This window comes from Nyctereutes procyonoides, unplaced genomic scaffold, assembly GCF_905146905.1.
Source record: "Nyctereutes procyonoides isolate TBG_1078 unplaced genomic scaffold, NYPRO_anot_genome, whole genome shotgun sequence".
Taxonomy (NCBI): Eukaryota; Metazoa; Chordata; class Mammalia; order Carnivora; family Canidae; genus Nyctereutes; species Nyctereutes procyonoides.
This window is the reverse complement of record NW_026575136.1, coordinates 21,554,081-21,581,910: the sequence shown is the minus strand read 5'-3', so window position 1 is coordinate 21,581,910 and position 27,830 is coordinate 21,554,081.

Sequence of the window (27,830 nt, the reverse complement as noted above, 5' to 3'; positions counted from 1 at the left end):
GGGCTAGATAGGTTAGAAAGGAGAAAACAAGGTGGTAATGAAGAGGATGGTGTAAGTCTGGGAGACATTTTGAAGGAAGAATCAATAGGATTTGGGGTCTAATGGAATGTGTGGGCTGAGAATAGAAATGCATCAAAGATGACTTATTGGGCAGCCCGGGTGACTCAGTGGTTTAGCACTGCCTTCAGCCCAGGGTGTGATCCTGGAGACCCAGGATCAAGTCCCGCATTGGACTACCTGCATGGAGCCTCCTTCTCCCTCTGCCTGTGTCTCTTCCGTCTCTCTCTCTCTCTCTCTCTCTCTCTCTCTCTCTGGTCTCTCATGAATAAATAAATAAAATCTTTAAAAAAAAAAAAGATGACTTCTTGATACCTAGCCTGCCAGGCCAGGAGATGATAATGACATTCAAGACACAGGGAAGTCGGTTTAAAAGGAAGACCACTAAGTTGGCTTTGGATGTGTTGAGACTGAGAACATCCAAGAGGAAAGGTCTGAAACTCATCAGACTGCAGAAGATAGAGGTAGTCGAAAGGTTATAAAGAAAGCCTCAGGAAGAGAGAATTTTAAAGAAGTGGGTATGTGTGGGTGGGCAGTGGGGTGTGTGTGTGGTTGTTAAATGTGTCAAATGCTGTAAAAAAAATGAGAGCAGGGTGATGAGACAAAGCACTTGAGTTTTAGCCTTAAAAAATAGTTTCATTTAATGTGATGGTGACAATCAGGTTGCAAAGACTTAACGAAGAAGGGGCAGCAAAGCACAGGAGGCAATTGGTCTAAAGGACACAAGCAACATTATTTTGTCTAACCACCAAAACTGAGATTCAAGACTTTGAGGTAGAGATCATTGGACCTAGAGAGAGAACAGAGGACTGTAGGCCATTGAGAAGTTGGATTTAGAGGAGACATTAAGGCATTAAAATCTTCCAGACGGGTGAAAAGTTGGTCTTAGGGATAGTATGGAGGGTGATGAAGGGACCAAGTTGGGGCCAATGTGAAGGGCATAGACTCTGAGCTGGGTGGCTGATATAAGCTGGCAGACTCAAGGACCATCTCATCTTAGGAGAAATTAGGGTAGGAAAATAAGGCAATCTTCCTCACCATGGCAGCAAGGGATGTGGTGATTGGGGGTTTCCATGGTGATCAGAAATAACCACTCTTGTCTCAACAGTTTCCACTTGTGAAGATTTCCTTTTTGGAAACCCCTTTTGGCCATTAAGATTGTGGAAAGAAAATTCTCCTCCCTCTGATGGGCCTGAAAGTTAAAAATTCTTTTCTTTCAGGTCACACTTAGCACAGATATTAGACTTCATTAGCTGTACCTCAACTCTGAGAGGAAACCTCTCAGGATTTAATATTTATAGCTGAGGAAACATAGGGCTCTTCCCAGAGGAAATGAATTGGGCAATGTCAAGTCCTTGGTTGTGGGTGGCAGGGGGCCTGAAGGGAGATGGTCAGGTTCTTAAGAAAAGGAAGACTTACTCTTTCTGCCAAACTGCTAGGATGCACACCCAAGCCTGTCAGTTGCTTATGAGGACACATGGTGCAGACACAAGCATGCTGGCCTGAGGATGGGAGGACTTGGGTTTAGATCTAGCTGGTTGCACTTGGCTAAGTCACTTGCTCTCTCTGGATCTCCATTTTCAACTGTCAGCTGATGGGTGTGGCAGTGGTGGGGAAAAGTACCCATCAAGCTTATTAAGCTAAAACTCTCTGTTCTGTGAGTCAAGGATGAAGGCAAAGCTGCCAAGTGAGGAGGAGATAGAAGCAGCCCATCTGTTGTGTAGGAAGACCTGGCCTACCTTGGGGGGATGTGGCATCTGGGCCCACTTCTGTCATCGTCAGTGGCAAGTCACAATTTCGCCAGGCCTGTCTGTCTGACCTAAAATACATGGTGCAAACTACTATTTAAAAATACACAGAAGTCCTCTTATGAGATTCAAAAAGCATTTGGTTTAGAAGCCAGGTGGGACTTAGCCCTCTGAGACTTCACTGGGCAAAGACCACATAAACACCAGTTATCCTTACATCATTAGATTGGAACTCTCATTCTCTATGCTTCCTAGGAGAGGGTTTTTTTTTTAATAAATTAATTTTTATTGGTGTTCAATTTACCAACATACAGAATAACACCCAGTGCTCATTCCGTCAAGTGTCCCCCTCAGTACCCATCACCCATTCACCCCCAACCCCCTCCCTCCTCCCCCTCCACCACCCCTAGTTCGTTTCCCAGAGTTAGGAGTCTTTATGTTCTGTCTCCCTTTCTGATATTTTCCACACGTTTCTTCTCCCTTCTCTTATATTCCCTTTCACTATTATTCATATTCCCCAAATGAATGAGAACATACACTGTCCTTCTCCGATTGACTTACTTCACTCAGCATAATACCCTCCAGTTCCATCCACATTGAAGCAAATGGTGGGTATTTGTCATTTCTAATGGCTGAGGAATATTCCATTGTATACATAGACCACAGCTTCTTTATCCATTCATCTTTCGATGGACACCGACGCTCCTTCCACAGTTTGGCTACTGTGGACATTGCTGCTAGAAACATCGGGGTGCAGGTGTCCCAGCGTTTCACTGCATCTGTATCTTTGGGGTAAATCCCTAACAGTGCAATTGCTGGGTCGTAGGGCAGGTCTATTTTTAACTCTTTGAGGAACCTCCACAGTTTTCCAGAGTGGCTGCACCAGTTCACATTCCCACCAACAGTGTAAGAGTGTTCCCTTTTCTCCGCATCCTAGGAGAGGGGTTTTGAACATCATTCTGCAATGATAGCTGGGTTGTATGTTGGCATCAAAGGGATAGCTTTGGATTTTACTTTTTTATCTGGAGAATTATCCTCCTAGAAAGACCAAACATTGATGTGCTACGTAGTTTGTGTATAGGGTTGGGGTGGGGATGCGAGAGGAGCATACATATTTTAAAAAGGATGCTCTCTGGGGTGCCTGGGTGGCTCAGTTGGTTAAACGTCCAATTCTTGATTTTGGTTCAGGTCATGATCTCACAATCCTGGGATAGAGCCCTGTGTCAGGCTTTGCACTTAGCATGGAGTCTGCCTCAGATTTTCTCGCCCTCCTGCTCACTCTCGTTCTCTCTCTCAAACAAAGAAAATCTTTAAAAAGAATAAAGAAGTTGCTCTGTATAACCATATACCTTGAACTTTTCCATTTCTGTGATGGAATCATTGCAAATATAGGAGAGAAATCTCCCCAGATTTTGTATCCCCCATCATTGATCACCCTTGCTCTTTCCCATCATAGACAAACTTCTTGAAAGCTTCACTTACTTTTGCTTTCCAGTTCTTCATCTGGCCCTCATACGTACCCACTCTTGGCTTCCATCCCCATAGCTCCACAGAAATATTTATCAAGATCTCTGTATAGCTAAGTCTAACAGATATCTTTCTTCTCTTAACTCTTCATGTGGCATTGAAGAGAGTTGACCTGCATTGGATCATGCTTTCCCTACTGCAGTAGATTGTTGTATGTTGTATTCTTTCTCTTTGTCTCAGCCATTCTCCTTCTCCTTTTTGGGCTTATTCAATTTATCCAGACACTTAATGGTATTGTTTGAGAACTATTCCCACTTCTCATTCCTGTCTCACATTATGCCCCTTCTTAAGCAATTCCTTCCTTCCTTCCTTCCTTCCTTCCTTCCTTCCTTCCTTCCTTCCTTCCTTAGATTTTGTTTATTTATTTATTTATTTATTTATTTATTTACTTATTTATTTATTTATTTATGAGAGATACAGAGAGAGAGAGAGGCAGAGACACAGGCAGAGGGAGAAGCAGGCTCCCTGTGGGGAACCCAATATGGGACTCCATCCTAGAACTCTTGGATCATGCCCTGAGCCAAAGGCAGATGCTCAACCACTGAGCCACCCAGGCATCCTTGCCCCTTCTTAAGCAATTTCATTTACACCCTTGGCTTTCATAATCCTCTAACAGCCAATGATACCCAGATTTGAGTCATAGCCAGATCCCACATATACCCTTGGGATCAGAATGGTTTTCCATTTCTGATGCCAGTCTACCATGAAGGCCATGAAACATGTGTGATTCTTCATAAAATTAAATGATCTCTCTTTTCTCTTCAAGCGAGCAGAATTGAGTTGGTATTTTCATTGAGATAATGTACCCTGTGATGGTAGGAAAAAGCTTGGCCCCACTCTGAAAACTGCAGTTCATTTGGAAAGATAAAATACATGTAAGTGAAACAATACATCCCAAGGCAATATGTGAGGGAGTACGTAGAAGAGAAGAGGCCATGAGCAATATTATGGCAAAAATAGCAAAATCTGACTAAATGAGATGCTGGAGCCCTTCCCTTTGTGCAAAGATATCTCTTAGTTAGAAAGAACCCAGCAATCTGTAGTATTCTATCAGAAATTAACACCATCACTAGCTCTCATCAAAATAACACATGAACAGCATATCTAAAAGCTATTTAGCAGAGCCACTCAATATTACATGAGAGGCTTGAAGATGCCCACTTTGAAATTGCTCCTTTTAATCACAGACTGGAAGCAGCAAGATGTAAGAAAAATTATTCTTGCCTCAAATTAATTAGGATTCTCTCTGGTTGAAAGCCTTTTCAATGAAAGAAAAGGAAAAATAATTAATGCCATATAAAAGATGATGATGGAAAATGGCCATGTATGAATGCAATGACTATTTAAACCACTCAGTGCTTGCAAAGCATCCTTTTTTTGCAGGGATGCTGGTTATGATAACCCACTCAAGAAGAGGATTATTTTTTACTCTTCAGTTAGTGGCTCTCAGAGCCTGTTAGAAGTAGAAGAAGCAATGTTGCAGCCATAAAATTTGTCCAAAGATTGACGCTGGGAAAGAAGACTGGTCAAGGGCAAGCCTGCATAGGTGGAAGTTTCTTGCATCGATAATTCAAAGTTGATGGTGTTTTTGTTCGCACTGTGTCTATTGTTTATTTTGCACCATAAATGTAGTGCTGGGACCCCATGTAGCTCTGGTATGATGAGATGAGGAGTACGATCTTTTGTGAATTGTTGTTATACCTGCAGTTCCTTTACTTATTCTTCACTCATCCCCTATCCCCATTCTCCCTTAGATTTAAACTTACACATCCTGATATGAATCTTGTATCTTTCCCATCTTCATTCAGACAAAGGAGGCAGAAACTTCTAGGTTGGAGGGGAGAAGAAGTTAATGAGAATGAAGAGTGTTAGGTTGGGGAGGGGGATAACCCTTCCTTCTTCTTGGAATCCCCTTTTAAATTTGGAAACCTAAAGGCGGAGAGGGCTTATGTGACTTGTTTCCAGGTAGAGGTCCAGGGACTCAGCAAAACTCATAGTCAAATCCTCCAGACTGTCAGAGTAGGGCAGCAGTGGAGCAGACCTAATGGTGGATGAGATGTGTGTAGGCATTTGAGGGCCAGAGTAATTTCTGGGTTTTGCATGGCAGGCCAAGGGCTTGCTGGCCAGCAAGGGAGGAATAAGTAAAAGAACCGCAGGAGCCTAGGAAGATAAGCAGACCACCCATGGCATACCTACATAGCAGCAGAGGATGCAGCTGGATCAGGGCAGAGAAGAAATTGTTCCCATCCACAATGGGCCATAGCAAGATCACACAAGCTCTGTTCCTTCCCCTGGAGCTTAGGATCAGTGGCAGGAAGGCACAAGGAAGGTGGAAAAATCCCGAATGTGAGTGAGGTTTAAACAAACCCAAAATTGTTGAATCATCACTGAATTTGACGTTTTCCTGAAATTAATAAGATTGAGTTTCTGGCCATCAGGTAAAAATGAGATATTGATAAATAAATGAAATCCTGTTAAAGGAAAAACCCTTGAGGTTGTGACTTATGAAATTTGCACCTGCCACATAACACTTTTGGTTACTAATCTTCAGTGCCAAGGTAAAATCTTTAGGTAGAAGGAAAGAGAAGATGGTGTTGACCAGCAAGCTATCTCCCTGTGCCTGTGGACCATGGCCAGCCCCACATGTATGGCCATCTTTGACATTAAGACCTCTGTCTCTTGGGCTACTTTCCTGGTGAGGGAGTGAGCAGTCTGCTTACCAGTGCCCACAGCCATTACCCATAGGAATTGTGTTTTTTTTTTTTTTTTTGAGGGACTCTGAAGCCTTTGCCCAAATAGAAACTCCTCATCTCTGAATTCAAAGTGCAGGTTTACCCAGGACTGATGAATTTGTACAAATGAAAACATTCAAGTCCTTTCAGGCAGTAATGTTCAAACTTCAGGGTGGATCAAAGTTACCTGGTAGGGAAAGGCGCATGGTGTTGGGTAAAATATAGATCCCCAGGCCTAGCACCTGAATTTTGATTTTGATGTAAGTGGTCCTTGGTACATACTTTGAGAAACAGTCTGAAGGGTGTCATACACCATTTGGATTTCCATAAGGGTTCTCAGAGTGGACTCATAACTCATTCAAATTCTCTCCTGAAGATTAGCTCTAAAGGCAACCCAAAGTTTTTAAGGGGGAGAAAATCATGTGAAAGGTAGTTTCTCTAGAAAGTTGACAGCAACTAGAAGGAAAAAACGTGCCTGGAATAGACATGACATCTTAATCATTGGTACTGAGGAGCTGTAATGCCAGACTATAGAAAGCTTAAATAAAACTGTAGCTCTTTTTCTTTTATTAAAGAAAGAAAGCCCAGGAGTACAATAGCAGAACAAGAACTAATTCGGGAAGCTTGCTGGTATGATATTGTCAATCACACCAGTGATGTGGATAAAAGCTTTTAGCACATGAATAATTTCAGTGAAAGGGCTTTATCGCTTTTTATTTGCTGGGCATTTACAGGAGAATAAACATGCTGGTATATATTATATATGGAGTGAAAGTCAGCAGCAAATGAAAGCAAAGACCCCCGGACCCAGTTACCAGAACAGACTATGGTTGCTTAGCAACCAGGCAACTGGAGAATTCTCTCTCCCTTTCTTTCTTTTGTTTTTAGATTGCAGTAACCTTTGATCAATTTTGGCTCCACAACAAAAGCCTTGGATATTTTGAGCGAAGGGTACCTGCTAATTTGTAGTAAAAGAATGTAGACCATGACACCAATTTCTCTCTCCAATTTCATGTTAAACAGCAAAAGAGTCTAACATTCTTTTTAAAAGTCTTAGGGCTGGTGGGCTAGGTCCCTGATGAATCAGAAGTTACATGATAATTGCTTCCAATTACTCTAGAAGATGTTGCTGTCTGTCAATTCACCTTGATTCTTCTGCTCATCAGCAACCTCTGGAAGCCTAGTTTTTGGTTCTAATTTCAGTTCCTAAGAAGAAACATCTGAATGCCCAAGTCCTAAATCGTTGGGAGACTTTAAACGCCCATTCCTTAAAAAAAAAAAAAAAAAAAGAGGTCATGGAATTAGGGAATGCTAAACTGGAAAGTGCTTTATCAATCATCCCATCTGGCCCTTCTTTTTTTACAGGATCTTTCCATTCAAATTCTTATGAGGCAACTTGCTAATGTCCACAATCCCAACCATGAAAACTCTAGATTCTCCTTCCCCTCAAGGAGCTTTGAAGCTGCAAAGAGTAAGGAAGGGTACAGATAATGATCCAATTTGATTCAAATGCCCAACGAAGAAGGGAACCAGCTATCTGACAGTTTGCATGTAGCATGTCAGCAATGATTCCATGGGCTAGAGCAGTTGGGGGCTTCCAAGGATTAAATCTCACAAGACTCTGCTAACAATTTTGAGATCGAATTTATTTCAATGAAATTAACTTTCCTGAATCAATCAGGCAAGGACTCCTAATAGGCCAGTAGCCCCCTTTCCTTTATTGGAAAGAGATGCAAAGGAGGTAAAGGGGAGAAACAGAAAGAAGTTAGGGAGGTGGAGGTCATGCCTTTCTGAACTCTTGGTTCTTCCTTTTCAAGATCTTTTGTCAGCTAGATATGCGTGGGGCCTTGTGAGCAGTCCAGTTCTTTTCCAAGATGCTCTTGGTCTTGGATCAGCTTTGGAGTGTACTTTGCCTTGATAAGCCAAGGTTAGTTAGGCAATTTCATGGCCTCTCCATGGCTCAGATTAAGTGAGGAGCATAATTCCCAAGAGGCAAATTCCCAGGCCTAGCGGCTTACAGGTATAAAAGGGATGGTCTTGCTGTTACTGTCTCAAATCTAAGTGCCCAGGCATGGCAATGCCCTTTGATGTCTAAGGATGTTGGGCTCAAGGGAAGGGAAATTGTTGATCCAAACCAGCTCGTAGAGTATTATAGATTATCTCAAATGGGTCAGAGGATGGGAGTCTAGTCCTACACCCAGTTTTCTGCTCCAAATCCCTACATCCAGGGTTGTCACCAATTTACTTTCTATTGCAAGTACACAGCAGCTCCTTGTACTTTGCTGAAGAGGATGAGCAATGTTCACCTGCCCTGCAGATCCTCGAAGTCTGAGCTTTGTTCTTGTTAGACTGGTGTCCACAGCACCTGTCACTTTTCTCCCTGTCCTCAATTACTGCCACCTGAGCAACTGCCAGGGCGGGGAAGCACTTTGAACTCAAACTGTCTTTGTGTCTGCACCTCCAGTTGAGCCTTAATTATGGTTCTCCACCTGCTTCTGCATTCCAGGAAACCTCTGGGAGCCCTCGTGTGGCTCATTTAGAACCTGGAAGATCCCAGAGAGGTCGGCCAAAAACCTGGGGGCCTAGAAGAGAAGAAGTTGCTGTTTCTTTCCTTGGTAGCTTGCCACTAACTCCCTAATGAGTTCATTCCCATTTCTGTGAACGGATTAGCATGAATAAAGCTGCATTCTGATTATTACCACTTCCTAAAAGAGGATTTAGGATTATGAAACTACTGTTGCTGAAACACCTTCCTCCTTCCCTAGTGGCAAGAGGGGCCGAAAACTGAAAGTAAATAGGTCAGTGGAACAGTCGAGCTGTTGAAAGGCTCACAAACTCACAGCAGGCACAGAGGGACATGGTTTTGAGTGGTTGAGTTAAACACTTTACAGCCAGGACTGTTTCATTCTAAGGCTGAAAATTTATATGTGAACCTAACCCAGTTGCCGGCAAGAACTACTCCTAATACACTCTTCATGCCCTGCTCAATGCCGGAGCTGGTCAATTCAGTGTGAAGACAATTTAATTTAGTAAATAGTATCAACAAAATTGGTAATTCTGTGGTGCAGGGGCAAATCAAGAGGCTGGCTGACTCAATTCTTTGCTTTTCCCCACGTTGAGCTAGAATCAGGTAGAGGTCACCCGTAAGCCTTTGTATCTTTATCCTCCATTATTAACAGTATTCTTGGGAACAGGAAGTCAGAGACTTGGCATAGTGGGGAAAATGGGCTCCCCAGAAAATAACAACCAAGGTGTGCACTGTCTGGGGTTCAGAGACCTAGGAATCTCTACTGGAAAATCTTTGAGTTGGATATTTCCCTCGAATGTATATTCCCTGTAATTTTTGCTCTGTCAGCTGTTGGAAATAATGCTTTCTTAGGGAACCTCCATGGAAATTAACCCTTAGGGGAGAGTACACCAATCTGTAAAATATGTGCTCCTTTGGTTTTAACCATTTGTGCAAATTGATAATTTGTAAAATTGCTCGATTTCCCAGAAGCTTAGCTTGGTTAATCACAATCCAAATCGAGGAGGGTAAGAAGGGGAAACGGCAGTGCAAAGGCCATCACTGAGTGGGGCCACGGAGCCTTTCACAAAGTGCTGGGATTGGAAGGGAGCGTTTGGAGACACAACAAAAGGGGCCTGAGTCTGGGGAGCACCCCACAGGCAACCCCTTCCCTCTGAGGGCAGATTTGTAGACAAGAAGAACATGGTTGACACTGAACATCAGCAGAGCAGCCTTGATTAATTCCACGGAGCCCGAAGTGTCGCGGCTGGTGCACAATGTGCTGTAGGAGGAAGAGGCATTGCAGGAAGGCGTTGGGCAGCCTGGGGACACCTCGAGAGAGGTTTGTGAGGCATGGGTTTCCGGTCCCCAATGGATATGAGCCAGATGCTCTTATCATGAGATTTGCCTAGCAACCGTGAAGAACTTTAGGAAAGCAAAACCGTTTATGGGATGTCTTCTCCACATTTCAATCCTATGACTATAGGGGGAAAATTTAAGGAAGGATTTGGGCTTTCTCCAATCTCCAAATGTCCTGGTTTCAGATATGACCAAGAGGGTGGGAGGAGAGCTCTGCTCAGCCCTCAGAGGACATTTGCAGGGGACGCACGAACTTTCCCGAGACCAAGGGTGGTTTGGGTACTTGTCTCTGCACCGGGTGTGTGATGACAGCTAGTCCCTGGGGGCACTTGTGAAGACTTTGAACAGACCTCCTCTCGACTGCGCTCTTCCCTCCAGCTTCCAGCCACTGCTTCCTCTCATTTTTCTTCATTTCTCCCAGAAGATGTTGGCCTCTTGCTTTTGTAACTGGACATTCCAGCCTTATCAGAGAGCTGGTCAAATGTTTGTCTTGTGTGGACTTCACGTTTACTTAGAGAGCAAGAGTGACTAACCGCAGCAGAATAGTCTCTTGGTTAATCAAATCGATATTCTTTCATTAAGCACCTAGTTTCATCATCGGCTCTGGAGTCAGCCTGCCCGAGGCCGAATCCTCCAACGACTGCCATCTGTAGGTGAGTTACTGAACCTCTCTGTGCCACAGTTTCCCTTTCTTTAAATTGGGCTAATAATAGAATTTACCTCATGGAGTTATGAGCATCAAATAGCACCTCCATAGGTGAAGGACTTAGGGTGGAGCCTGGAACATGCTAAATGCTCAGTAAGTGTACTTAAGTGGCACAATCACCTGATGTTGATGGCGATGTTTGTGTGTGTCCGTGCTCGTGGAAGAAATAGGGCATGACTTTGCTTCTTTCAAAATGACAGCTCCACCCATTCTCCTCACAGCCCTGGTCACTCTCCCAGTTTATAAAATAGTTACATTACCTCCGCCAGGGCCTGATGATGCACTGAAAAGCCCCGTGGTGGTCAGGCCATTTCTTGTAAAGCCTAGCAGTGACCCCTTCTTAATCATTTGGGAGTCTATTAAGATGGTCTTTGAGACTTCCTTTCAGGCCAGCTTGGCATTAGGGCGTGATGCTCATGTAACTGTGAAGGCTGGGGTCCAAGGCTGGGGTGCTCTGTCTTGATACCTGCATCCTGCATCTTCCAGTGCCGAAAATGGGGGTGTTTTTGCTGGAAGGCACTTTGGATTCAGAAGGATTCATCCTCAGAAGGATGAATCACAAGGCCAGGGAGAGTGATGTAGAGGGAATGGAGAGAATCAGGAAATCATTGGAGGACACGAATTAATTTCTGGGACAGCTAAAGTTTCATCATTCAATCGACTTTGTTTTAACACCTGATGTTTTCAAAATGCTCCCAACCCTCAAAGCCTTCTCTGGGCTATGGAAGGTCCAGTCTCATGGTCAGAATTTAATCTTTACTAACAGAGGATTGTGTTGGATTTAAGAAGCTCGACTATTGGGTACCAGTTCTCACTCTGCAGTTTTGTAGACCTAGATGCAATGACTTCTCTGATTCCCAGGCTAGTCATCTATAAGACGGGGATAATAATAGAGAACTTGCCTCAACCACTTATCATGCAGCTTTAATGTAAAGTGCTTAGCATGGTGCCTGGCTCATGGCAAGTATTGTGCAAGTGTTCACTATACTTATTAAATTTTTTTATTCCAGGGAGAATATCTACTTACCCAAAGATTCTAATTAGATGGGTTCTGCTTAATTGAGATTCCTCTCTAAATAGGCAAGACTTAAAAAATAAGTCTTTGTTTGTAACTGTGAGGGAAATGCGGGATGCAGTTGGACTAGGAAGTGTCAGGCATTTCTTCTAGTTTTTATCTGGGTGATATGCTTCCTTTCTTCACAGCAGAGGGTTGTGTCTAGGCAGACACACTGTAAGTGCCAAGTGATTATGAACATGAGGCCTGATCTTGTCTGCAGCCCTGATTTGATGCTCCCAGGCTTGGGTACCGGGACAGGTGGTGCCGTGACTCTAGAATTTTCTCTCTCCCTTTGCTGGGTTATGTAAAGAGACTGCTCTTTTGCCTGAAGGGCAAATCCCTGAGGATTGTTTTGCTCTCTGTAGCTTCCCCCAGATTGGCCAACAGTTGGGAGCCTCTAGGAAGGTACATTTTTATCCCAACAGGAGAAGATGGTAGCTTCAGGTACCTTGATTAAAGTCAATCCCTAGGGCCAGACCAAGAGTGGCTCAGAAAGCATCATTTCCTGGGTACCAGGGACCTCCACTTTATACAGTGCCCCAAGCCAATATGGCTGCCTTCCAGGTTCATTAATTGCTATTAGGGGGACACAAAAAGGTGAGCGATCAATGCATGTGTATTTATGATACCCTTGCTCTTGTCATTCTTACTACTATTGCCATATGTAATGTATTCTGGCCTTCTCATAATCATACTGAATGTCGTCCTTTATATATTTAGTTGTTAAAAAATAGAATTTTAATTAAAAAATTGGAACTTTTTGAAAGGGACCTAGTGTACAGCAGATTCTCAAGGGAAATAAGATTGATCTAGACAGATTTTCAACTCTGGTATAGATGGCATTGAATTAAGAGACCAGGGCCTACAGAGAACCTCAGTGCCTTCTGCTTTACAGCAAAGACGGTCCAAGTACATTGGTGTCCTGGTGGGAAGCACAGTTTTCTGATTAAATACACCATAGAAGGCTGTGTCTTCATGTTGTGAAGCAAGGGAATTGTAAAACAAGTGTTATAGCATGTAAACAACTCTCTATTATTTGAGGAGTAGACATGCTATTGGTCAATACTATAGAACATTTTCATCGTTCCATTGCTTCATTTCTCTTCAAAGGGGTAAAGAAGGAATCTATGTAGGAAACTGAATCTTGACTAATTAGTGAGGCTTGGCCTTCCGCCCCCCCCCCCCATAAACTCATTTATCAGATATGCTCCTATTTTAGCCAGTTACTTTAAAAAGCAAATATTCTTTATCAGGCATGTCTCTATTTTAACCAATTGCTTTATTGCATTTTTATTACAAGTGCAAAGGTCAGGGCAAGTCGATGCCTGCTGTCTACATGGTTCTTAGTCACAGCAAACACTGCTGGTCAAGGAACTTTGGAACCAGGCTTCTTATTGTCCAAACTGTCATTAGTGCCTAAGTAATTATTATAAATGTCTTTTATATGTCAACCATTATGTTGAAAGTCTTCCCAAGTTCAAGCACACAAGAGAGGGAAGTCACCTCCATCTTGGATTCCTCTGATAATCTTGAAAGATTATTTTTTCAGCCCTGAGTGGATGTGTATAAAATGGTCTTTTGTGAGGCAAAGCTTATGGTGCTACCCAGTCATAAATAGAGATGGGTGGAAGCACAAATATTAATTATACACCATGTTAAATTGAGCTAAAATTCCAGTTTCCTTTTGAATTTTGAAATCTATTTAGCTATTTGATGCTTGTCTTGTACCATCCTTTTGCCCAGTTCAGCAACCACATAGACAAGGTATCTACTGTCTCAAACCCTTTGTGCAAGAGACAGACAGGAGACGGAAGTGGGGGCAGAGAAAATCAAGAAACAGATATTTTAGAGGTTTCAAGTGTTCCTTTGATATTCATTCAGAGAATTTTTGACCCAAATTCTAATTTTCATCTGATTTTGTTCCATCTTTGTAAACAAGACCTTGGGAAGTAGGGAGAGATAGTGAAGAAGCAGAGCCTTGTGGACCACTGAATTGACTGTCTTGAGTTGATATCATTGTTACTTTGGATCTGAATGACAGGGTTCAAATGGATTTTACCAATGGCTGGTTCTGTGACCTTGGGTAAGTCACCACACCTCGAAGCCTTAGTTTCCTTATTTGTGTTTCAAAGGATCCTGGTGGACAAGTGTTTCTCCATGTGTGGCCCTCGTGCTTGGTAAAAATCTGGCTTCTGGCGTCTACTTTGGACCCTCAATTGGCTGGGATGGAGCCTGAGAATCTGCATGTTTGACTTGCCCATAGATGTTGTACTCCATGACCTGAGGACCACTGGTGAGGCGAGCACGAAGGCTCCTTAGGCTCTCCCAGTCCAAGTTGCTGGCAGAGACAAGTAGGGGTGGCTGCTCCAGGTGTACGTATGGTGCTTGCAGCTGATAGTAGGTAGCTTGAGGAGATACTTGTTTCGGGAGGGAGGGGGACACTCTTCTGGCCTATGGTCAGGGAGGAATGGGACTCGGAGGTCTGGCTGCATCCACTTTCACTTCCCTGGGATGCACCTCTGTTCCTCCTGGGTGAGACTTGGTAAGGCTCCATGTCCAGGAGAAGTACAGAGACCTCGGACATCCCTCTCAATATTTCGTTTGCCTTTTGCCCGAACAATTGACTTTACCCACATGATTCAGTCCTGGATGCAGCTTTTATTTCTAGAGCTGTATGAAATTTGGACAAAGGGTCTTTCTTCCTTTTTTCTTCCCTCCCGAGAGGTTCAGTAGCAGAAGGTTCCAGGGAAAGACAAGTTTTCTTTGTGCCACTTTTTCCACGTGACTTTTCAACTTCCCATTTGTGAGTGTGTAAGCGACTGAACATGTGCCAGTTAAAAGCCTGTACTACAGTGGAGTTGGGGATTTGAAATCATGCTACAATTCTCAGGCCTCAGGCAATCTTCTGTGACTTTGGTGCACCTGAGGATTGCTCCTGATTTTCATAGACCTCCAAGCTGCAAAATTCTCAAGAATCCTCTCATCAGCATCACTGCCACCATCATCCTTCTCATACTCCCATGGTTTTTAGAGTGTTTGCACTTTCCAGTGTGTGTGTGTGTGTGTCCCTAACTGATTTGGGCCTCATGCCAGCTCTAAGAGATGAGAGAAAAGAAGATCATTATGTCCTTTTCTAGGTGAGGAGATGAAGTGATGTGTACAACTTCCCTGACTTGAACTTTTCCTCTCTCTTCTTCCCAACTCCAGAGCACTTCATCCAGGTATCACTCTCATGGGTCTTATCTATTCTCACCTTGTATTATCTGCTTCCATGTCATGCTTCTTGAAAGTAGGTCCATACCTTTAACCCCTGTATGATTCTATGTGCCTGTACTGTACATAACAGGTGTTCAATCATTGCTTGTTAATGAATCAGCATGTGGCAAATATAGCACCACTTCTCATGCAGCTACTATATCTGACCTCTGTGCTTTGAACTTTAACATACTTCATCTCATTCAATTCTACAGCCTTCTGCAGTAGGTATACTCTTCATCCCCATCTTATGGGGGGATAGCTGAAGCTTAGCAAGGTTAGGTGATTTGGCCAAGGCCATAGTAAGTGATGAAACCAGGATTTGAACATGGATAGGCCTTGTTGGTCCAGCTTCTCTGCTTTATCAATACCCTGTGCTGAACGGTGGTGGTTGCACAAGGAATTAAGAACAAACAGACTAGGAGCCAGGTCTCCTCACTCCAGGCATCAGCGACCAGAGCCCCGATGCAGGCTGATAAGCATCCTTTAAAATAATCCATCATGAAGGGCTGCCTGGGTGGATCAGTGGTTGGGCATCTGATTCTTGGTTTCAGCTGATGTCATGATCTCGGGGTCTGGGGATTGAACCCCTCGTCAGGCTCCATGCTCAATGTGGAGTCTGCTTGTCCCTCTCCCTCCCTGCACTTGCTCCCATGCTCTCTCTCTCTCTCTCAGAAAGAAAGAAAGAAAGAAAGAGAGAGAGAGAGAGAGAGAGAGAGAGAAGAAAGAAAGAAGAAAGAAAGAAAGAAAGAAAGTCTTAAAAAAATAATCCACCATGCAACATTTTCCATTTTCACAGACAACTTAGATTTCCCATCACCTAATCTGTTTGGCTCTTTCTAGTTATTTCTGATGCAAATTTGCCTCAGCTACATACAAGCACATATGTCCACACACTCATCCATTCAGTTCCGAGAGCTCATTGCCAAGCCTGAAAACAGATCTTGACATTTCTGACTTTCAGATCTTTCCCAGATTTTTTTCTCCCAACCCCTTCCCATCCCCTCCAACCCCAAGCAACCAGCGTGAGAATTTAGGACTTTAAAATTGTGTCCTTCTCGAGTACACAGGAGCACTCCCCAGTGTCACTTTAGAAGACTCCATCTACAAAGCAGGTAGTGAATGAAACAAAGTCTCATGGTTTCCCTTGGAGTTTGGCAAAAAAAAAAAAAAAAAAAAAAAGTCTTGCTTCAGGACGCAATTCATTGCTAACAGTATAATTATGGACACAATGTATTATTAGTCATAAAATTCTCAAAGTGGATTTTGGAAATTGGAGTAGGAAAGAGTAGGTATATCTCCATTTTCCCTTTCCTTCAACTGGCTTGGGAGTGGAGGGAGGGGCGGTTTCACCAGTTCAGCCCGTCCAGTGAAATCCTGCCCATGGGTGTGTTTCTGCAGCTTGAGCCTCTGGGAGCCAGGTGTGTGCTTCTGCAGGCTGAATTTGGCTGTAAATTATGTTTTGTTTTCTGTCAGCTGCCTGACAGCTAAAATCATATTTGCTGTCAGAGGTGACAGGGGCCACAATGGTGATGTATTAAACCGCTGCAGAGTCACAGGGGAGCAGCCTGGGCAGGTTCGTCTGGCCCTTCTGCTGCTACCTGCTTCCCGCAGCGTGTGGCCTGAGCTGGCGTGCCCGGTGCAGGAGAGCACCACAGGTGAGACACAGTCTCATCAGAGTCATTGAAAACATGGCCAGCTTTCCCGAGGATCTCTTAATAGGCTTAAGATGTTGGCAAAATCCTAGCCCTTAATTGCATTGTGCGACAAAATGCAAAATCCATCACCGTAATTACTTCCAAGCACTGGATTCCAAAGCATTTTGGTTATATTCAAATGGATATTTAAACTCGCAGACAACAGGCTTAATTTTCCCCAAATGACTGATTGTTTCTTGTCATTGTCCCAGCCCCCAGCCCCCAGCCCCACCCCCACCAGGACGTCTACTTTTTTCATTTTTAGAGACCAAAGTGTCCTTCAGACTGGTGATAAGCCCTGCTTTATGGCTTCACTGCACACTAAATGGAAACAAGATGTTTTCTTGCTTTATTCCTTATAGCCCGTTAGGAGCTGATCTCTGTCTTGATTCCTCCCCTCTCCTTTTCCTGGCTTCCCCATAGACTTATAGGACCTTATAGGATTGGATCTGGCTTCTGAAAAATTATTATTGGAAACTCACCACTCAATCAAGGGGAGTTATAACTTATGGAGCCCTTCCTAAGGGCTAGCCAACATTAGCCAAAGATTAGAAATATTGGGTTTCACAGGAATTAGTTCTGGAACTCATCTGTGGAGAAAATATTGCTCCCCAGGGCCCTTTTCAAAGATACTCTCTTTGCCTGTGGGCAGGGTGGTTCTCTCTGCCTCTTCCCGTAAGTCTAGAACTCAAGAGAGAAGAAATAGAGGAGCCAGGCCCAGATTGGGCCTCTCTACAGCTAGTTCAACATGGTAAGTGTGAATAAAGAACAAACATTCTTCCTTCTAGGGGAAAACAGATTTCTCCAAATCCCACGCAGCTTTGACTCATCGATCCTTGAGATTGGGGTAGGAAGGGACATGTAGTTTCTCCTTTGGCTTAGTGGCAAATTACAGACAATAGGACAGAGCTTTGGAGTCAGTTAGGCCTGGACTCGATGACCAAAGTGGAGCTGTGCCATGTACTAGCTGGATGATCTTGAGGAAGGAATGTGTTAACCCTGAGAGTTTCTCTGGCTGCTGTTCCTGCAATGGAGACAATACGGTAGCATTTGCAATTTTATCAGTTAGTTTTTAAAATCAGTGTCTAAGGAAGGAATCACTATTGGCTGGAGCGTCCATTGAAAACCTTTTAAACCCACCACACTTCAGTGATAGATTCTTCTTTCTCATTGGAGGTCAAACAGCATCTCTCACAACACAAGTCAAGCTCTCTTTGGTTCATCAAATGAGGCTGTGGCTGATTTGTTTCAGGGGGCCAGGTTATATAAAAAACAGCTTTCTTATAATATTATAATTACATTCTTCACAGTGAAATGCTGACCCTTTGGAAGGCACTTAGGAACTGAATCTGATGGGGGAGAAGTTTGTGTCTCCTCTTGCCCCTTCTTCCATACAGCCCATCTTCCAGTGGAAGCCTGATGAGATCACCCTTGCTGCTTAATCACCCCTCCTCCCTTTCAGTGCACAACTTGTATGGGTTGAATTATGTCCCTACAAAAAAGATATATTGAAGTCCCAACCCCCAGGACCTTATTTGGAGTCAGGGTCTTTACAGATGCAATCAAACTAAAATGAAGTCATTAAATGGGCCCTAATCCAATGTGACTGGTGCCCTTATAACAAGGGGAAATTTGGACACAGAGACACATATGAAGGGAAGGCAATATGAAGACGCAGGGAGAAGAGGGGGCTCTACAAGCCAAGGAACGCCTGAGGCTACCAGAAGCTGAGAAGGAAGCTTGGAACAGATTCTCCTTCACAGCCCTCAGAAGAAACCAGTCCTGCCAACACTTTGATTTCAGACTTCTAGCTTCCCAAACTGTGAGACAATAAATGTCTTTTGCTTCAGTTACCCAGTTGGTGGCACTTTGTTATGGCAATCCTCCAAGAAACTAATATGCAGTAGGATTTGCCCAAGTTAAATGTGTCTTTTATGAGACTCCCCTGAAATACCTTCCTTGTAGGGTCTTCACGAGAATCCATTGAGCTAAATTCTGAGTGCAGTGCTTAGATCTGCACCCAGGACATATTAGATACTCAGTGTTAGCTCTCACTATTATTCATAGACTGTGATTATGATGGCATTTGTGAAGCAGTATTTGGAATAGGTGTTAGCTGCTTGGGCTTTGCAGTGAAGATGATCCCAAACCACAGCTGATGCAGCCCTTGGGCAGGGAGGCCAGGATGTCACCAGGGGGCCGGGATACCTCTGGTGCTAACCTGGCAGTAACTGATCTAACTTTCAAGCACATTTTAGACTAGAAAATTCACGGAATGTGCAGAAAATGGAGCCTTGTGACTTGGTGCTCTTTGGAGTCATCAGTAGAAGCTTCCTCTTGGAAGTCATGCAGTGTGCCTCTCAGGCTGGGTTAAAGTGGAGATTGGGGTGATAACAGCAGTGACAATGGTAGCCTGTCCTCATGGAGGGAGACTCAGGCTGCAGACACATTTCCCCCAGTGACTGTCTCCAGGGGCATGAGAATCAGGTCCCTTGGGAAATCCTAGGAATAGGATGCTGAATGGTACCCTCTGTGGCATCAAGATCAGCAACCAGGATCCACAGATGAAGACAAAGGTTTTGAATTGTGTGTGTGTGTGTGGGGGGGGTTGGTCATGGTGCTCCAATAGCCCGCCAAGAGTTGGCCGAATGACTCTGCTGCCACCTGACTCTCACTGAAGAGCTCTCTCCCCACAACTTCCCAGTCAACATGAGGAAATGATTGAGCAGTGAAAGGAAGAGCTGGTAGGAACGTGGGGTTTATTGGTCCAGTGGAGGCTACTATGATTCCTCCCCATGGCGGATGGGAAAGGGATCCCTCCCCAGCTCTACTCAGAAGAGCCTCAAGAGAATCCCTCATGGAGATCGGGCATGGCATGTCTGCAGGAAGGGGAGCCTGACATCTCATTTCCTGATTGCTCATGCAGCAGACCCTCTGGTCTTCTCCCTGTGCTAACTGAGGAGGGGAGAATAGACTTGGAGAAAAATGGCAGAGTGGGCAGAGAAGGAAGGTGGCAATTCAGGAACTACCAGAAGTTGGGACGAGGCCTGGCACAGATCCTCCCTCTATCACCTCGAGAGGGAGCATAGCCCTTCCAACACCTTGATTTCAGACTTCTGGCTTCCAGAACTGTGAAACCATAGATTTCTACTATCCCAAGTTTGTGGTACTTTGTTCCAGCAGCCCTAGAAAACGGAAACCAGTACAGTCAATCTCATGGGAGCTCTGGAGCTGGGATGGCCCTTTGGGGTTCCTCCAGCTGAGTCCGAGGGCTGGGTCTTTGAACCTCCTTACTTACCAGTCACTGTATGTGGGCTGTCCCGCATACCTGAAGGGCACACACTGGTGTGAGGCAACTTCCTCTGGCCAAGGGTCCTTCTGGAGAGGTGCTCCACGGTGTGCCACCAGCAGCCATTACTCCCTGCCAGCACCAGGCCAAGGGAGAGAGAAATGAGGTACTCACCCCCAGTGGGGACGGTGCCAAACCACAGCAAGCAAGATAAGTAATATTTTGATACAAAATTATCAGAAATTACAATGAAATCAACCCTCGGTGATAAACAAACACTTCTGAAAATTTTACATAAAATGGGGTCAGTAGTATTGATTGCTCCTCTTGCTGTGAGCTGCAGTGTGGGCTGGCATGGCGCTGCTCCTGCAGCCAGGACCGAGTGCCCTGGTCCTGAAGGGGCTGTCTGGGTGGTACCCTGAAGTATCCACTACAGCCAAGAAGAAGTAAAGACAGATTTAGGACCTTGGCAGTCGGGCTTCTCCGTTTGGATGCTTAACCACTGCCCTCTACTGCTTGGAAGCTTCTAGAGGAAGCACTTTGAGGGAAAGGAATAATCGAAGCAATAGGAAAAGTTGTAAAGTCTGTTGCGTCACAAAATCAAATCTATCCCTTGTTCATGGAATGGAAATGCCAACAGAGCCGTGATTAGCTGGAAACTGGGTTCTAGTGTTCCGGGGTCTGTACCTATGAGCCTGTGGACCCATTTGGACTCAGGAGAAAGGGGAACCCACACTGGCTGCTGAGCAGACTACTCCAAGGGCACAGTCAAATCAAGGTCATGATGTCCAAGGACAAGGGCATTTGCTTGTCCCTCTCCTGCCATCAGTCCAGCCTTTTGAGTGATATAGGGCTCCTGCCTGGACATGTTCCCTGCTGCTTCAATGACAAATCTGGTCGGTTTTATGTCCTGCGTGCTGGGTCTCTGAACTCGTGGCAGATAGGCTCCAGGCTCAGAGGGATGGATGGATGGTCTCTGTGCATTGACCCCTACCCTTCATCCCAAAGACGGTCTCCCCAAGGCCACCTGAGTAAATCACTCCTCTTCTTGCCGGCCCTGATTTCTGCTCCTCCCCCACCCCCGACAGAATCTAAAACAAGAGACAACCTTCCTTTGCTCAACTGTTATAAATTCCCAGCTTAGCAGGTCTCCGGCTGATTGCCTTGGCTTGGTTGTCTGTCTGTAAACAGGCTCCTCACACATGAGCGATGGCCCCATGCTCCGGACAGACATTTGACCTAACTGGAAGCACCACTGTTAACTATTTAACAATACTGTGTCAGGGCCAACTCCTTTGGATGGCAGTCTCCCGGGTCGACCATTGCTAATCAATAAAAATTGTCCGTGTGAACTAGTAACTCCCCCCTCATGTTGAACGACAGGGGCCGTATCTTGGCTTTGAGCTCCGAAGGCCCCTTGCCTCCTGAATAAACATCACGTCAAAGGTTATTCTCTGTTCTTCCCGTCAAGCCTAAATTTAGCAAAATTAGGATATGGATTTTCCTTTATTCTCTGTGATCACAAATGTAATGTCAGATTTTTTTTTTCTCCTGGAGAGCTTTTCATCCCACCTCTACTCAGTGTCAAGGTTGTCAGAACCATAATTTATTCATATTTTTGACCTCTGGGGAGGACAATATCCAAAGGGTCAGGGAGTGTTATTGGATGTCAGGATGAAAATTCACTGCTCGGCTCCCTTTACAACGTTATGTTTAATCAGGCGCGCAAATGTGGCTGAGGCGTCAGTGGCTATAATGACCCTGAAGAGCACCCCTTTCTTATTAGGGATTATGCGATGTGCATGCATTTCCCAAAGTCCTCCACGTTGGAAACAGTCGGAGCCTGCTTGTTTTTCTCAGAATTGGGAAGTGGAGGTCCGTGCTTTCTGGCCCTGGCTTGGGTCCCTGCCTGGGAGCCACTGTAGGGTCAGGGGTCCTGGAGGGTCCCGCTGGGGGCTGGGCCCCCTGGCTTGTGGGGTCCCCTGGCTGGGCTGCTTGGAGACCCGCCTCATCCTTGCAGGGCTTGCAGTGCAGTTCTTTACCCAGAATGTCAAGGCCCAGGCAGCCCTGGAAGCTTAATGATTTTCTGGGAACCGTGCGGAGAGGCCTAGAGGGCCAGAGGAACAATTAATCAATGCTAAATAATAACAATAGTTATTCTCTGATTCACGGGCGGAATAAATCCCTCATTTCTAACCCTCAATAGATACAGTCCAGACGTGCACGGCAGAGACTGTAGGCTCATTAGAATTCCTGCCAAGCAGCATCTTACATGTCTTCCAGAGGGTTCTATTTTCCCAGTCGTTTTTAAACGGCTTGGAAAGAGCTTCTGTAAACCCCACTGTATTTCGATTGGTTTGTTCCCATTCCCTCGAGGCAGCAGGAGAATAAGGCTCTGCCTGGGTCAGCCCAGCAATGGGTGAGAGTCAGGCTAAGGGCTTTGGAGCCCCGCACACATGTGTAGAAACTGGTCCGACTACTTTCCTGCTACGTAACCATCACCATGTCACGTCTCCTCATTTGCAAAAGGAGAGCAGTAATTGCACCCATCCATAGGACCGTGGGAGATTGTGCGAGATACCGCATCTGCACCGAGATGCAGAAAACAGAAAATGCTCTTTTCTTTGCAGCTAGTATAAGGGAGAACTTCTAATGTGGAAAGAAACCCTTGATTAGCCCACTTGGGGTTGAGCCCCCAGGGCCTGGGTATTGACCACTCGTGGCTTTAGAGGAAGGGAGAAGCTGCTTTGCAAAGTGGAGGAAGAGGAATTGGGAACTGGAGCTGGGAGGGTGGAGGGGGGAAAGAAAGGGCTTTCACAGGTGGGGGTGGAGAAGACCAGGCCAAATAAAATGGGAAATAGTGTGCACAGCACCCTTCCAAGTGACCTTTCTCCCAGTTCTCCAGTTTCTCCCAGGAACACTCAAGAAACGCCTGGCGAGGCCAGGTCCCCTAATGCATGCTGGGTGGTGGCGGTGGGGTCGGTAGGAGGCTTAGGTCCAGGTGGCTCAGGGAGGATCCAGAGACTGCGAGGACAATGAGGGCTGAAGGAGAGGAGGCTGTAGCTCTCACAGGAAGTCACAGAAATCTTCTGGAAGGACTTGGGCTTTAAAGGGGGAGGGAGATGATAGTCAAGGACATTTTGAATTCAAGGGTGGGGGTTTTCCCCAGCAGACACGCATGGTGTGCGGCTTCCAGTAAATGCACAGCAAAACACTGCTATGATACATGTTCGTTTTATCCTATTCGCCTGGATGAGCTAGGGTGTGGGGTGGCTTCCCAAGGTAGATCAGGACTGGAGATTACTTGTGTTGTGAGTTTCTTTTTTAATTCAAATGCACCTGCTATAGTTTCTGGAACCCTGAAAAGGGAAACGTCATTCTCTCTTGTTGCTTTGTATTTAGGGAGCGTGGCAAGGGTTTCTTCCGTGACTCCCCATGCTTGCAGTACTCTCCCCTCATCTCTGCAGGTCTGAACCTCACTGGACCTTCCAGGTTCATCTCCGATGCCACTTCTCCATAAATATTTCCATGATCCCACAACCAAAGGGTGCCTCTCAGCTGAACATGCACACCACAGTGTCTACCTTCTGTGAGGGATGATGGCTACAGAATGGGCCTGTGACCCAGGGAATGTGCCCAGGGCCTTTGCAGGTATCCAGATCACAGCTCTCACTCTTCACCAGGGATAACTGTTTCTACACAACTTGGAGTTTCTACTCAAGAGCCTATTTTCACCTCTTCCTCAGGGTGCTCATCCGGTTAAGGGCTTCCTTTCTTGTGGGAGCCATTTTGTTTACAAAGCAGCAGTATTTTTACCCCTTCGCTCCAGTTACTGCATTGACTGTCCAATAGGACCTCTGCAGTGATGGAAATCCATAGCTGTGCCATCCAGTGCATCCAGTGGGGTAGCTACGTATGTCATTGATTGCTTGGAATATGGCTAGTGTGACTGAAGAATGAATTTACAATTTTATTTAATTTTAATTAATTTAATATTAAATGTAAGCAGCCGCAGAGGGCTGATGGGTACCTTTTCGGCAGGCACAGACCCTGATGCAAAGAGAATCACACACAGGTAGGTGGCTAGTCTCACTCATGGGCCAAAGAAACTGCTTTTGCCCTCATGTCCCTGAAGGGTACGCGATACAGATCCATACCTTGGCTAAATCTCAGCTCCCGGGGAAGGGATTCAGGAGTTAACAACGTTAGCATGCCAGTGGCCAACTGTTTTCTTCTTTTGTCTTCACCACCATTACTTTAGGTAAGCGTATGTTTAAAAGTAGCCCCCGCGATGTCTAGCCTGCTATCTTTCAAAGACTGCGTGCAATAAATAGGAGGAGAAAATGAGTGGGGATTTTGTGAAATCAGGCTGCACTTTTGAGAGACGAGCAGCCACTGTGATTCTGTTTTTAAAAATAGGTACAGTGATGTTTGGGGTGAGGATATCAGGAGATTGAGAAGAACCATTCAATAAATATTGATTGAAGGCGCCTTCTGGTATACAGTAGCCATGGTGAAGGAAGAGACACGAAAGCTGTTTCTTTTTTGCCTTACAGCATGATAGTTCTGGGAGCTTCTCTGAGGGACCTTTAGTGAACTGATGGGTGTAGTCTGTGTTATGGCTTGAATTGTGTCCCCCCAAAAAAAGATTTGTCCCCAGTACTTACCTCAGAATGTGGCCTATTTGGAAATAGGGCCATTACAGATATGATTAGCTAAGGTGAGATGAAGTCATATCGGAAAGGGAGGACCCTTAACCTAAAAGGACTATGTCCTCATAAGAAGGGAGAGATTTGGACACAGGGACAGAGACACACAGGGAGAACGCCATGTGACAACAGAGGCAGAGATTGGAGTGTGGTTTCTATAAGCCAAGGAAGGCCAAAGATTGCTGGCTACCACCTGAAGCTGGAAGAGGCAAGAAAGGATCCTACCCACAGTCCCAGAGGGAGCACGGTCCTGCTAACACCTAGATTTTGAACTTCCAGCTTTCTGAACTGTGAGGAAATACGTTCCTGTTGTTTTGAGTCACCGGGTTTGTGTACTTTGTGGCAGCAGCCCTGGGACACTAAGACAGCTGGTTGATGCTGTGCTGATGGGATGACAATGACATAGTGATTCTGCCAGCTGGTCAGTGAGGGTTGCTTGGGACTGTGCTTTGGCTGGGAAGGCACAGAAGAGGTGCAGACCAAGATGGAATCACCTCAGCCACCAGTCTAAAAGGTGCTTGCTCACATTCTGCAGCCATGGAGTGGAAGACAACAGGAATGTACTCCCTCGCAGTCCTGACCCTGCTCTATTACTACCCCACCCAAACCATGCTTCTGTACTCTGTGAAGCTGGGTTGCGTTCCTTCACTTGTACAGCCCAACCATGATCTCCCCAACTGGATGGAGCCCTTTGGAACCAGGAATCATATCTCTTCCCACCTTCCCTGGGTGCTTAGGGCATAATTTGTGTTTATTGCACAAAGCCCCATGGAGGCATCCATCACATCTGTTCCACTTACTACTGCAGATCCAGTGCCTGGCACATCCTTGATGCTCAGTAGAGAGTTACTGATGAGTGCTAAATTAATAAATACAGGCCATGTGCTGAATTAGTGAGCAAAAGGATGGAACCCCAGGTCTGTCCCTCACATGCTACTGATGCTCACTTTGGGGATGGGGGACATCAGATGTAATGTGCCCCCAGAGTGTGATGTCAATCCCAGATTGCTCTTATTCTTCACATCTCAGATCAACAGAGTGGGAGGCAGTAGCAAGGGACTAGGCTGGGGAGGGGGCCATGGGCCTTTGCTCTTAACCCCATGGCTCTGAGGACCCCATCTTCTATATGCTAAAAGTAGGAGCATAGATGGTGGGTAGGAGGGAGGCGAGCCAAGGCTGGGTTCAGAGGTGGGTGGTGTGGTGCAGTTGCCTGAGACAAAAGATGGAATTTGGTGAGATCTGGCTCCTCTGTATGCTGTGACCTAGAGCATGTCTGAATATTCCCAATACATTTTCAGTTGAAAATAACCACCCAAATGAAATTAAGGCAGCCCTGTGGCTAAGACCAGAAAATCATCAACATACAAATCAATAAATATCAAGAGGGTCTTTCCACTCTCCCTCTGTTCTTTCCTTCTTTTCAGAGCAAAAACAGACCAAACACCCTCATGTTTCCATCCTGTGGCCCTGCACTCACTTGGAAATACATCGCCATCAAATTCATGCAGCTTTGCCTCATTAGGTTTTTCTATTCATTGTTGTCAGGACTTTCCACTTGACCACTGTGGCATTATTTCCTTGGTTGGGTATCTCAGGGGAGAAGTGGGCAGCAGTGAAGAGACCTTTGCTGAGAAAGAAAAAGGTCTAACAAGGAGCTGCTGTCCTGCATTACGGTCAGGCCCCTGCAGCCCCCAGGGAAACAGCGCATTCTGTTTTACAAGGATGGTGGGTTGCAAGTCCTGCTCACCTGTTCCGTTTGCCTTCCTTGTTCCTGAGCCCCTTTGGGGAAGGAAGGGGCTGCTGCCCTCCTACGATTGAACTTGAACTGGAAACCAGCTCTTTGTGAACTCAGTTCCCTCTGAGGGAGCTGTTGGCTCCCTCTCCTTCCAAAGGAAAATTTACTGCTCCAATTTTTACAATTTACATCTTTCATTTAATATTTCAGCCTTCTTTCCTCAAGGCTTCCAGCACAGCTCCTGTCAGGGGGGACTACTTATTTCCAAACCCTTTTTGCATTATTAGTTTCATTTATTATTTTTATGTTTTTTTTTTTTTTTTTTTTACTGGGTCCATGTACATATCATTTCTCTGAGCTCCCTGGAGCAACCAACAATGAGCTGGAGACCATCATCTCTCAGCAGAGGGAAGCTTAAGATGCTGCTATGGGTCCTCCAGGGAAAATGGTTCTAGTGTGTGCATTTCAAATTAGCCCCGATTAACCCCTCATCAACCAGCCCCCAAATTTCCATGCAGATGGTGTCAAACCTTCTACTCCCCCTTCCTATCTGTTCCGGACAGCAGAGGACTTCAGGGGACAAATGTGGTGTTTTAACTTCTCAGAGAGCTAAAATGCCTTTCTCTCACACCCATTTGTCTTCTGGATATATTCAAAATCTGAGAAGACTAGAGTTTGAAACTCCACCATTGTTTTGGAGTAGAAAGGCAAACTGATTTTGCTTTGTCTTTGAAAATTGTGTTATTTCCATAAAGTAAAACTGGAACAACAGCAGAGCAGATGTGTATTCTATGAGATTCAATAGGGTATTGCAAAGGAGCCCTGTTGCAAGGTTGTGCTTGCTGGAATGATCATTTCTAGATGTCCCCTGTCTTTTCAAAGCCCTTTGACAAAGTCATCTTCTAGACTGGTATTTAGCAGATGAATTTTGCGTTATTATGAATGAAAATGAATTCTTACTTGTCTTCTAAAGAAGTAAGAGTATTCCCTGGAAGCATTTCTGTTTCTGGGCAAGAGAATTGCTGAGAGCACTTAGAATACATATTCTGGTAATTTAGATCAGAAATTTGCTTTTGGAGGGGACTGGAGAGACCCAGAAGAGTCACAGTGATTGTGTCATAGTTATGGGTTATGTTGGGAAGATGGCTGTCTCACCCTTACATCATCTGCTGTGATGTCTTAGCCTGGGCTTTATGTAGGGGGAGATTCCTTATGTTTGCTGATCGTAATCACTCCATTTGTCTCCATGTGGGTAAAGGCACTGGGGTGTCAGCCAGGAGGCGTGCAGATGCATGATGCATCTGAGGGGGCTGGCTTCTCCCAAGTTGGGAACAATTTTGTGACAGGTCCCATCATTAGCTTCACCGCTATCCTTCTGTTGCCAGGGCAGCTCCTAAGTCTTCCTCTGAACAGGCTCGCTGTGTTTGCTTGGGAAGCACTTAGGAAGCTCAAG